Source organism: Brienomyrus brachyistius, chromosome 4 (genome assembly GCF_023856365.1).
Source record: "Brienomyrus brachyistius isolate T26 chromosome 4, BBRACH_0.4, whole genome shotgun sequence".
Lineage (NCBI taxonomy): Eukaryota > Metazoa > Chordata > Actinopteri > Osteoglossiformes > Mormyridae > Brienomyrus > Brienomyrus brachyistius.
Window position 1 is genome coordinate 20,899,490 of NC_064536.1, and position 12,945 is coordinate 20,912,434.

The window sequence follows — 12,945 nt, forward strand, 5'->3', positions numbered from 1 at the left end:
AGGTTATTTCTCCTTTCCATTACTTTCTGCGAATATATTATTGTCATTTACATATAAAACGAACGCCGACCCGTATAATCGTCTAATAGCGACACAGAAATGGTAAAACGAAGGCAATCCCAAAGGACTCATAAGCGGGAAGCTGAGATCGACTGACTTCCGTATCCCATAGTGGTATGCAATGCCGCATTAAACCTGCGTTTGTAGAGGGTGATATCCCGTACTGGTGGACGTGCGCTGCAGTCACTCGCAAGCCGGCAAAATTCGCTTTGCCTTTAATGAGCTCGCCTCTGGCCAGCTGCTTGTTAGAAACGGCTTTCAGCAGAGGCCCATAAAGGTCCCCGTCACGCTGAGACTGTGGACTGACCTGGACCTCCTCATATTTCGCATATGACAGAAAATACGGGCGTAAAGCATTTTTATGTCCTGTTTGCGGTAGGTTTCCAATGCACCAGATGTCCAAACACTCTCAAATTCGTCAGCAGCCTAAAGACTTACAATGTTACTTTTTACTTAAATTTTTACCCAGTCAGAGAGATTCCTGTCAAGTACCATCTGGTAAGACATAAAAACACCCCCATCCCCATGTTACAAGCTCATGATCCTATCTACTAAACACTGCTTGTACTGATCAGTCTATTGATGGATCCCATTCAAAGATAGCAGAGCACTTATGGACCTCCGGATGAGGTCTTCTGATTCGGACCCCAGCGGATTCTCAGAGCAGCAGGCTGTGGCTCTGTGGAACTCGTCACTGATCCTGGACCAGTCTCCGCCCTGACACTGAGGCCCAGCAAATGGCATGAAGATTTTGCGAGAGCGTTATCACAGCAGCAATACTCAATCGTCGCCTCTAGGGGGAGTCAGAAAACAGCTACACCAGGTACCCACATCAACATCCCGATGGCCTCCAACCATCAAAGCATCTGTTAACAAGTCACGTAGCTTTAAGTTTACCATTCATCATTGACATCCATGGTATCCATTCATCACTCACCAGTGTATTTACTGAAACAATTCGGATACTTAGCTCAAGGGTACAACAGAGAAGCCTGTCTAAGGTCCAGTTCAGATCAAAAGCCAGTAGCAGGACGAAGGGTTTGCATTTGAGCCTACTCTGTGCACTTTACATTCACTACGTCGCCTCCAGTGGCAGCCACGGGTAGTGAACCCGCACGAAACGTGGGCATTTTTAACTTGCGTAAGTGACTAACTAGATAGAATATGAATCGCGCTGAACATTTTAAAAGCGTCAACATGAAAAATTAAAGTGCTGACAGATGTTTAGTTTACGTTTGAACGAAAGTCCTAATCACGCTTTATTGGTAGCCGAAGTGTCTTGGCCGACGTGAAAAGCAGCTGTGCACAGTCCAGCCCTATAAAACAAGCAGCGTCCATCAAAGCTTTCGCGAAACCATATCTTACACGGAACAGACCGGCATCGGAACGTCCGTCGCTCTTTGTCACCGCTTTAAATGTCCCGTCAGCTGCTTTAAAATGACTGGGCGGCGAATCAAAGCATTTGTTAAAGAAGCGGGGAGGCTGAACACGGTAGAGGACTTAATTAAGTCTTATTGTGCTGGATGTTTTTACAGGATTTGAAGAGGATTAGCCTCAAAAATTCAATTTCAATTAGCTGTCATGATCTATTGTAATTCTTGCAAACTACCTTAGGCTTTTGATTTGACGTATCCCCAAGTCTGCTAAAATATGATAAAAATTGCATATAATACATTATTGTTTCTTTGGAATATTAATGCAATATGTCTATTATTAGTAGTAATAATAGTCATTACTGGTGTGTGTGTGTGTGTGCATACTGTTCTATGATTATCTCCATTGTTTAGGAAAATGAAAATCAATTGGTCTTTTTTATCAGACTAGCCACACTAACAAACGGCTCCACGTGGTCACATGATCTGACTGCATATGACGCTATCTATTGTCACTGTTCTGGTTTCAGCTTATTAAAATGGTGATTGTATCCTCCTCCATTAATAGGCAGAGAAAGGTGTGTCACACGTTGCCCGCGTTACAGACAGTCCTCCTTTAGCTGAACCTGGAGCATTTACCACCAGCCTACTGACAAAACCCATGGCCGTTTTCCCAGACTGCATCAGTACCAGGGCTGCAGCTGGCAGAAAGGCTTCACTGCTGAGTCAGTTTGAAAATAAATAAATAAAAAACAGTCTTTTTCGTCCCTCGTTTCTCTCCTTAGTAGGGTGATAAAGGCTAGAATGTCACCAGTGATACTGCAGGTAGGAAACGCGCACGTTCGTTATTTAGCAAAGACTTTGAGTAAAAGTGGTGTACAGTTTAAAAAAACAGTGTTTCCTGAGCAGCTGGGACTCAAGGACCTGCTGACAGCAGGATTTGAGCTGGTGACTCTATGATCATAAGCACGGCACCCTAAGACTCTAGCAACGCGGAAAGTTCATCTGCGCTACTGTCGGAGAACTTCTCTAAGTAGGTGGGGAACAGACACAAAGCACAGCAGCACCGTAAGTGAATATCGGTCCTGTAAAACCGAAGTTCTGTCTGGCTTTATTCACTCTGGCATTCCCTCACACTGGAATTCAGGCTTCAGTCTCACTGGGACGACGCGTCAGACAGCTTCTCAGTGTGACTGAGGTTAATGCCAGCCAGCTCGACTTGCACCCGTGGACAGGTTTAGCTCTGCTCTGATGCGCAGCACCTCCTGCAGGTAGGGAATCATCACTGCGGTAATGTTCAGCCTAAGATCGGTGTCATCTGAGAGTGCCTCGCACCGCCATTTCTTTCTGTACCCTGTGGACATAAATCAGATAACAGGCTGATAAGCCTTGATAAGCAGCAGCTGGGTTTGTATCGTGTTATTACATATCTAGGGTTGTAGGCAGTGGTACACAGAGGAAGTGTGTTCATTTACACCAGACTCCTGCGAAAGCAGTGTGCAACACCTGAGACACGTCGGCCCGTATAAGACCACATCGCATTGATTTCCCAGGCAGCCCCTCCCCACCCCAACCCAAAAACGAACTGATCAAAAACGCCTAATGGACCGGAAACATTTTCAGGCCGCATAACCCTTAAAATGAAGGGCTTTGGAAGGGGACAGTGCGTAAGCGGTTGCCGTAGTAACACCAATGATGCCCCTACCCCCCACGAGGCCTCTGCAAAACACAACAGAGGACATTGGTTTCATTAATCATCGCGTACTTTCTCTGGGGACCGCTATGACAGAAAAAAACGAAACAGACAACAGAAAAACACTCTGTTTTACAGGGAAAACAGAGTAAAGCAAAGATTGAAACCAAACAGGTCTTAGTTTATTTTAATATCAATGATTAGAAGACAGTCAGGGGAAGCCCAATGCCAGCCCAGGTCCAGCCCTCCTGATGTCCTCCTGGTCTCCGATTTCCTTCTGGTTCTGCCAATGACAGGGCTGAGCTCCTCTGTGCTTATATTGGACCCCTTTATGGGCTTATGCTAGTGAAGGAAATGTGGGATGTGAAGGAGATGTGATATGTTAAGGAAATGTGGGATGTGAAGGAGATGTGATATGTTAAGGAAATGTGGGATGAGTGTCCATCCCGCACTGTCCCCCCGTGCCTCTCAATGTCGACATCATCCTCCCCCATTCATATGTTCACGCTTTGGCTTTTACGGCAGCAACTAATTGGTCTATATCATATTAGTTGTATATCATGTCTTCCTGTATGTTTATAAAGTGGTCTGTGATTGGGCACTGTAATGATGCAGAGCGCCTAATTGGACAACTCTGCATTATCTTCCTGTATGTTTATAATGTGGTCTGTGATTGGGCACTGTAACGAAGCAACGTGTTTAATTGGACAGCTCTATACCATCTTCCTCATATGCTTATAATGTGGTGTGTTATTGGACACTTTAATGAATTAGCGTGTCTAATTGGATATCCTCATAGCATCTTCCTGTCTGTCTCTATTTAATTACGGAGAGACTTTGCCCTTCACGGCAGGCCACCAGTGCCGGATTAGCATGCTGGGTGCAGCGTGAAGCGTGATCACAGTGAGGGCATAAAAAAAGCCCCCCCCCCCCAGAAACTGCACGGAGATGAAATGCATAGGGAGCAGTGCTGTCATCATGCCCCCCACGTGCGTATGGGAAGGATGAGGCAATGGCCTCATTGAGGGGGGAGGGGGTGCTCTTCCAGTGAGTTGCATAACAACGTCATTGTTGGGGGGGTGACTCTTTGTCCACAAGCATATGGTGTCCAAAAAGAACATTAGATTAATTTAGCAGTCGCTTTAATCGAAAGCAATGTACAATTGACATGGCAGGGTCTACCAGTCCCTAAACAAACTGGGGGCAGAGCTGGGTAATTCAGGTCCAGAGAGTAAAAGTCCAGGCCGGGATTTTGTTTTAACCAACCAGTTGAGTCTCTGTGATTGTGACTCTTTATGCTCAACTGGTTGGTTGAAACAAAATCTTGGTCTGGACTTTTACTCTCTGGACCTGAGTTACCCAACTCTGACTGGGGGTTAAAGGCCTTGCTCACGTACCCAATGGTGGAATCACTCTACTACCCCTGGGATTTGAATCAATGGCCTTCCGATTACAGTCATGGTATCCTAACCCGCTGAGCCGCATCCCACCATCTTGACATGATCCATGACCCATCAACTTGAAACCGATATCACTTGAAAAGAAAAAGATTAAAAAGCCCAAAGGAAAAGCCATGACTGCACCCTGCTGGAAACGGATTGATGGAATCTCATCGGATACAATTATGAATATGTCGCTTACAGTGCCGTGGATCAGGCCTCATCGCCAGAGTCAGCAGATGGCCCAGCGCTCCGGAAAATCCGGCACGAATGTTTCACCGCTTCATCTCCGGGGAGCCGCTCAGCACGCTGTTTTTTCCAAAATTCAGATCCTCCTGAACTGAAAATGGGGGTAAGACGGGCGAGATGGAAATCGCCGGGCGGCAGCCGTCTAGGGTCTCGTCCGGCAGGCAGACTGCGGTCCCCACGTAGAGAGATCCTCTGATCTGCCAAGATGACACCTTCCTGATGTTTAGCACAGAGGGTGGGGGCTGATTGAGAGATGCTGAATTAAATTACAGGCGTCAAGGCGGTGTCAGGCCTACCCCGACCAGCTGACAATCATCGGCTGCAATGAGGAATGACCTTTGACCTCTGGGGGCGGTCCCTTGGGGGACCATGTTAGTGTTCTCTATTCCATTGTCAGTGCCTCAAGGTAGACCAATAATAATTTTCATTTATGTCTCATCTGATAAATCGAATGCGTGTGTGCAAAGTTTGTATCTTGTCCTCATATCGGAGTATGTTTCCACTTCGAACCCTAAATCATCTAGAGACCTTGGTCCCACACTAGACTACACTTATTCTGCAGACCCTCACTCCCACTGAAGACTTCACTCCATCTTGTAGACTTCTACTTTTCTCAGCCAACCTGTAGTCGCCACTCTGCCTGTAGACCAACGTTGTGGACCTCAGACCACCTTCTCTGAGGGACCTCTGCCCCACCCTGCTCGCTCGGGCAGATTTCAGAGGCTGCTTCTAACCGGGGTGCTCTTCTCTGAAGGGCCCCCATCCCCCAAGCTTGGAAGACATCAGATCAATAAATATGCCTCCCCAGGCTTGAAATCACTTAGGCCAGAACCGAGCTGTCAAAACACTTCCACCCCCCATCCCTCAATCTCTCGGCTGGCACACACAGCACACCTCCCCCTCGGCCACCCCCGCCTTCAAGGCCATGACGACGAGGCAGATCAGCCGCAGGAAGCCAGCAGACCATTCAGGCCCAAGACGAAAATGGAAATAATATAATATGCTTGGTTAAGGAGCCCAATGACCCAAATATGTCAACACGTTCAACATTTATGAGCTTGGAGGTGACCTGACACGGTCTGGCTTCAGATTAGAAAATGTTCCGGTGCCGTCTTGGAAGCGACTCAAGTCGGCTGAATAAGTTTATCTTACAAGTTGCCTCATAACATCATAATGATACCGGTGTCGGACTGCCCCCCCACCGTTTCTGGCCAATGACCAGCCATTACGTTCGGGCTTTGGCTAAAGCCCACCTGTTTTGTGAGCAGTGCTTCAAATCATTGCAAGGAGACACTAATAGATATGGAAGAGATGGCAGTAAACCAGCTAAGATCTCTGAATCCACAAGCTTTGCGAGTTACAGAGCCCACAAGACCTCTGATGGAGAAAAAAAAAAACTGATATTTTTATAGGGTACATTCAAAAAAGGTTTTCATAATGAGCTTTGTGTTCACGTGGAAAAAAAGAGAATATTTTTAAATTTACTAGCTAAGTCTGAAGATTTCCCAGAAATCATTTAATTAAATTCATAGGTGTGCGTTAGAGGTGTATTTCTGAAAAGGATAACGGCGATGCAGAATTCTGCAGATCGTGGCGTAATTAAAACAATTATGAGAAACAGCAGGCCCTCGGAGACACCTCCAGTTGTGGTTAAGTTAATTAGTCTGGGAGTATTGTGTAGCTTAGCTTTCTCTGATATCAGCCGGCTGTTTTCCGTTCAATACCGTCCTTTTCACTGTTAATCTGTGGCTCACAGTGCTACATGCCGTCGCCTGGTTTACAGCCAGCCCTACTTAAACAGGGACGAATGTGACAGATAAGGGCAGGGTCTGGAGTAGGGGGCCCCCCAAGGGGCAGCCTGTCACATTGGGGGGGGTGGGGGTAGAGGATGGTGCAGGTCACATGACATTCTGTCATGGTGTCTGTCACATTTATTGCTGTGTCTCCTCTGAATTGTCCGACACCAGGTAATAAAAACCTTGATGGAAATGTGTGTGTATGTTAGTGGTGTGTTTGGTCCCCAAATCGAAAAGTTAACAAGCTATGACATCACATCTACCCAGAGGTGCTGTCATCACCGTCATGCTGAGAACTGTGGAAGGAATAAAATTACAAAGCTACAGTCTGGGTCATCTCAGAATGGACAGCAGTCCACCCACTGTAACAACATTAAGGTAAACTTTATATGTAATTCAGTAATAATTATAAGAACATACACCTCTTTATAAACCCGGGGGACGAAGGCCTTTGAAGCACTGGCCTCATTGGTCTGAATCCATGGTGAGTCACCTGACCTGATTCTGGCAATGCCATTGGCCAGGGGCACAAAAGCCACAATTAGAATTCACATGTGACTTCAATCCTGGGAATCTGCTTTGGAAAGGTGGTTCAGACTGGTGGGAGAAAGCACGCTGATGTCTGGGTTAACTTCTCAGATCACCGCTTCACCACTTGTGCTCTTTGCTGTAACACAGACCTAGGGTGACTTAACATAAATACCAGACGAGCAGATCCATCCTCGGTTAGACAAACACAACAACACTGATCATTTTCCACGATTCGATGCGGCTGGAGTCCATACTCCATTCAGGCGTGCAAAGCTAACTCACAGCGAGAAAAAAAATAATATAAAACCTGACACTATCCAGAGGTGTGAAGCAGGAAATGCTTCGGTATAGATTCTCCACGACGTGTCAGATTACTCTCTCACCTTCTTACTGAGTTGTTAATCCAAACAGTCCACACACGCCACATCTCAGAATCAAATTCAAGGCTCAGTTTCCGTTTGAATTAGACTATTATTTCTTACGGAATCCAAGTGTAGGACTTTTAAGTGGGAAAACCTACCCTTTCATCATCATTCCACACTCTGGACCCCATTCATTCGTTGCTGGCCGTTATAAAGCTTAATCCAAGCGCTGGCCTGTAATTCTCTCATTGTGTAAACAACGCCTTCATTGTTGTCTTTGGCTTGCAAAGAAGCGCTGCCTGAAAGGGCTTTTAAATAACTGCGAAGAACGAGAGCTTCTCATTTCCTGTCTGCCGAAGGGTTTATTTAGGATCCGTCCAAATTAGTTTGAGATTTCTTTTTTTTTTTTTCCATTTTCTTTTCTATTAGCATAATTCTTACCCAGTTATGAATCTTGGCCACGCTGAGAGTTTAAACGGGGTGGCTGCAGTTATGATGATTCCTTATCTGCAGACAGATTTCGATCAATATTGATAAAAAATGTTTATCAGTTGATCTAGGATTCGGGGCACTTGGCTGTGATTGCTGTTGCTATCTGACATTTACAACACACACATGCGGCATTCCGACAGACGCCCTGCCTGTCAAAAGACATGCTTCTTTTTGGAAGCCGTATTTTTATGTCTAGCGAGGTCATCCCTTGGGCTATGCATATTTTGCAGAATATGTCTGTCTCTGTCTCAGTGGGTAGCACTATTGCCTCACACCTCCAGAGTTGGGGCCCTGCGTTCTTCCTCTGCTCTGTGCGTGGAGTTTAGGTTTTTGGTTTCCTCATATGCAGCTAGGTTCACCAGCACCTCAGATTTACCATTAGTGTGTGTATGTGCCCTGTGATGGACTGGCACTCTCTCTAAGGTCCCCTACCTGGTTCCCTATGGGTCCTGGGATAGGCTCCATGCTCGTCATGACCCTGCGCTACATACATAGTTAGATAGATGGAAAGCATCTTCTAATCAGCCAGATCATATAAAGACACCACCCGTTCAGTAGCGTTCGCTTGCCAGTTAATCCTCATTGGTCCTGTCGTCCCAGGCAGGGAGCCCGGGATTGGATCTGCAATTTCAGCAGCGTCGACCAATGGCGTGATAGAAGTACAAGCCCTGCCTGCCCTTATATCCCCCATCTCAGCTGAATCGTTCTCCATCTTGACCCAGTTCTCCTGTCCAAGGCTGCCATGCCCAAGGTCTGATGTCGTTCCACGGCAACTGTTAGTCTTGGAGCTGTGCTCTGCTTCCTTCAGCCAAGATAAGATAATTACCAGGGTAAGAGTGGCAGAAGAGGTAATCATCACCTTCCCTGGCCCAGATCCTGATGATGAATCACACGTCAAATCGGTGTCTGACTGAAGTTCCCTGCCCTGAAAAACTATAGACAGTTGAGTGGGATATGGGTAGATGGAATACACAAGATGAAGTTGTGTTTCTTTACACCTTTTTGTCTGATCCTAAGTTTGAGCATTCAGCTTATGTTCTTTAACCTTTCTAGTCAGAGCCTACAGCCTCTAGCTTGACAATGAGATAGTTGTTCATACAAATTAGCCACTTCCTGAGAAATCCCACACCCAGAGCTTCCCCAGCTGGATGAAGGTCAGACACCAGGCCCGGTGTGAGCAGGTGTGAGCGCAGGCGTGAACATGGTGTAACAAGTGCAACGCAACAAGTGAGGGGTGACTAGTGAAGGATGATCCATCTATCTGGGAATTATAAACGGCTCACTTTGCCAGTAGATCCGAGCAGATTATGTGTTCATTCGTTGAGGCTTTTCCATCTTGGATACTTGGCAGGATCACCGAACGTGTCTCCCTGTTTCCATGACATCGGTAAACAGATAAACAATAAATAACAACATGCCACGGTGCCGTACTGTCAGACTGGGAACCCGATAAACTCAGAGTGAAGGGAATTTTTCAGCTGTTTGGGATGGTAAGTGGATCCGAGTGACGGGAATGCGGCGCGCAAAATTCCAAGTTCTTTAGGGAGAAGTATTTCAGGGGGCGGAGTCGGTACAATGTGGAGGAGTGGTGGGGACACAAAAAAGGCAGCTGATTGGGCAAGAAAAAGAAACAGGGATGTGTATCGAGGCACATGGAGTCAGGATGAGGGTAATTAATGTCACGGTCACCTGATTCTCTTGCACAAAGGTGGCACCGCCCCATACAATCTAACATCTACAAAAATACCATGGAATGGTACTGGCTACATCCATCCATCCATCCATCCATCCATCTACCATAATCAGTTATCAATTATACAGTCTGTCCTAGGAAGTGGGACACCCTGAATAAGATGCTGCACAACAAATACATTTTTAAATATAAATAATTTTTAAATGAGTATTAACATCTATTATTGGTCCTTGTAATATAAGCAGATATTAATGAATGCAGACATTAATGAATTCTTTGAAAGAAAAGAGATCACAGAGGGTGACGATTCCAGTGGTTGCTGGGATACACTGAAGACAGTGAAATCCAGTGAGCGATAGCACCGAGTGGATTTCGAGGGGTTGATGGCGCTGCCATGCCTTGTGTTGGTGCAGTGATGTTGTGAATGGGAGCTGCTTGAAGGAGAATGGCTTCACGGGTCATGGCGAGAGGGGTGGAGCGCGACTGATTAAGGTTCCATTAACCCAGATCGCAGAGCCTGGGGCACAAGGCGCGGGACGCAAATCTGCCACAGCGGACAAATTTAGAGACAGAGATCCAGCCAAACCTTCAGAGCGGAGAGGGAACAGCAGAGTACTGGGAGCAGATGCACACAGAGGGAGAGGATCCAAACTCCATATATCCGATGGGATTCGAACCTGCATCCTACCCACTGAGCTGGTACACCCTCAATCCTGTCACAAGAGCTATTAGGCTCACAGTCAGCGACCGTAAACACGCTCAGGTCACACTATTACGGCGCACGTCTGTCTCCCCCAAGCTCCTGTCTATACAGGAAGCACTTGACTCACCGTGAATCTGGATTTACATGAAGATACATGAAATCTATGGAAGCACTAATGCAAAAGAGGCAATATGCACTGAAAATATATTTAAACTTTGTCTTTTCATTTATTTAATATGTGTTCTTTAGTGCATATTACTGGTGTATGTTTGGCTTATGTGTTTTTTGCTCTGTGGCGTCTTGAATGGTTTGAGGGGGTTAAATCTGACATATAAAATTTGACTTACGTAGTAATTTGTGTAATTTCCGTGAATCGAGAACTGCCTGCCGTTGTATCACTGTATGATTCCTAGTTCTCAAGGGACTCAATTTCTCTAAAATATAGGCGTGTAGCAGACAGTATACTCTCTAATTCTTCTTCCACAGCCGGTCACCTTGATGTATTTGAAAGCTACATGCTGAAAAAATGAATGCATTTGGAGTGGATGCGTTTAGATGGTAATAACCACATCCCCAGGGCTGCGTCGTCACGCTGGAGCTAAGCGTATTATGCTGCTGTTTTATCCATGGCCCGTGCTCACGGTCACCGCGTCAACACAGAGAGATGAGTACAGACGTGGCTATCGCTGGAGGAATGCAGAAACGATTTCGCACTTGACCTCAGCGTCTTTAGAGAAAAGGGACTCGAGACAGCATTGCTGCTTTTTCCACTACTGAAGACTTAGATTTTTTTGAAAGTGCAGGGCATAAAAGGGGGCATAATTCATAAAGAAGGGCCAACCTTATCATTAGCCAATGATCTGTTTTGAATCTATGAGTGACAGGAATGGGGTACTAAGTGGGCCAATCGGCTTTCAGTTGGGACCAGAGCCCCTGTGGCCCTGCCCTGTATATGTGTTCCTGGCACCCCAGTAAATGTACAGCCTTATTGGGTGATGCATTATTCATGAAGAGGGGCCAACCTTGTCATTAGCCAATGATCTGTTTTGAATCTGTGAGTGACAGGAATGGGGCACGAAGTGGACCAATCGGCTTTCAGCTGGGACCAGAGCCCCTGTGGCCCTGCCTTGTATATGTGTTCCTGGCACCCCAGTAAATGTACAGCCTTATTGGGTGATGCATAATTCATAAAGAGGGGGCAACCTTATCATTAGCCAATGATCTGTTTTGAATCTGTGAGTGACAGGAATGGGGCACTAAGTGGGCCAATCGGCTTTCAGCTGGGACCAGAGCCCCTGTGGCGCCGCCCTGTATATGTGTTTCTGGCAGTGGTAAATGTCCAATTGGGTGATGCTGCTTTGTGACCTGGGGTTTCCTGTTGATTACACTCATGCCTCGTTCCCACAAAAGGAACAAATTGGTGTTCTTTCTTTCTTTTTATATCCGACTTCCTCTTCAGGGTCTGTGTGTGTGTTTTTTTTGTCCTGGTCTTTCACATCCAGCAAAATAGCCTCTTGGTTATTTTGTCTCCTTGCTTTTCTTTGCTGTTGAGTCCACCCCCGATAACCAGTGCAGATGAACACTCCATAGCCTAATAAAACACAATTCCCCACCAAATCCTCACATCCTGTGGTACTGTCTGCCCTTTCCCCTACAGAATTGGAGTCTCAGAGATTTGTCAATATGTCCGTCGAACGTGTCCCGGGACAATCCCAGCCGTATTGAGCCTGGCCAAGGTTCAAATCCCCTCAGATCGAAGAGACTCTTATTACCCGTCCCTAACCAAAGGCTTTTATACTGTTTCTCTCCTCTTTGGTGAAAGTGAAAAGCGTACGCTTAAAAAAAGGAAAAACCACAGAAACAAGACCCCCAAATCAAAGAGCGAAATGGCAGCATCAAAAGTGTAACTGATAGCATCTGGATTAAAATGGAAATAGCCTGACATACTTCACAGTCAGTGTCTACGTGGCACTACAGGCTGGTGCTGACCAGTGTCTAGTATGAGTATAAATGGTGACTGGTTTACACACACACACACACACACACACACACACACACACACACACACACACACACACACACACACACACACACACACACGCACACACACACAGGGACACACAGGCTCCAGTGTGTACTTCCCTTGTGTTGCTGTAAACAGGACAGGGCTCTGTTTCTGTCTCCCAAGCACTGACGGACACTGCTTGTCCATGATGGCCAACCAGACATGCTCCTGGAGTTTTAAGACCGGTACAGAGGATGTTTATCAATAGGAGGAACGCAAAGAATATATTGAAGAATGAACTTGGGCCTCCCCCCAGCCAAAAGAGGCCCCTCCCATATACTAAATACACACTAAGTCACACTGATATAATTTCTCCCAAGCTCTTGACAGCTAGAATATGTTTCTTACACCTTAATTGTGACTTGTGATTTTATATATGTGTCATTTTTGGTATACATTTTTGTTATGGTTTTAATGGTTTTCCGTCTGAGGAATTGGCAAAAAACTGCAGTGCATGATGGGTAGGATCTAAAGGCTGCCTAATGTCCT

General features: G+C 46.1%; 1 long non-coding RNA gene across 1 annotated transcript; it reads left to right on the forward strand.

Annotated features, from left to right (window-relative positions):
* The first annotated feature begins 172 nt into the window (after positions 1–172).
* On the forward strand, positions 173–1,042 carry LOC125740723 (uncharacterized). Its single transcript, XR_007397744.1, has 3 exons — positions 173–435; positions 530–558; positions 660–1,042. It is a non-coding gene; the product is annotated as an uncharacterized LOC125740723 (long non-coding RNA).
* The last annotated feature ends 11,903 nt before the right edge of the window (positions 1,043–12,945 follow it).